Genomic DNA, 470 nt, shown 5'->3' with positions numbered 1-470 from the left:
ACACATAGGCTTATTCATTATATGATACACTTCAAGAATTATAACAATCTTCATCTTCTTTAACAATTCTACTTTCATATTGTTCAAGTGTTAATCACTTCATGGTATCAGAGCTTGTGAGGAATCTGAAGTCTTCTTGTTCAGCTGCGTATTGTATGTGAAAGCCTGCATTAGAAGTTGTTCTTGTTCATTTGTTTTTCCTCAATTAAGTTCAAAGAATAAGAAGAAAAAATGCTAACATGATCTGAACAAACCACTGGAGCCAGTAGTGCTGTTGGAAATCCCAGCTCTGTTCCAGTTTTGTCTATGAGTCAAGGGGTCGATTATAGTCATCCATTGTTCTTGAGTCCTACTGATATCAGTGGGTTAAGTTTGATCTCATTTCAACTGATTGGAATTGAAAATTATGCTTTGTGGAGTAGGTCGATTAAGTTGGCTCTACTTGGAAGGAACAAGATTGGATTGATAGA

This window comes from Solanum pennellii, chromosome 12 (assembly GCF_001406875.1).
Source record: "Solanum pennellii chromosome 12, SPENNV200".
NCBI lineage: Eukaryota > Viridiplantae > Streptophyta > Magnoliopsida > Solanales > Solanaceae > Solanum > Solanum pennellii.
This window is presented reverse-complemented; position numbering follows the sequence as displayed.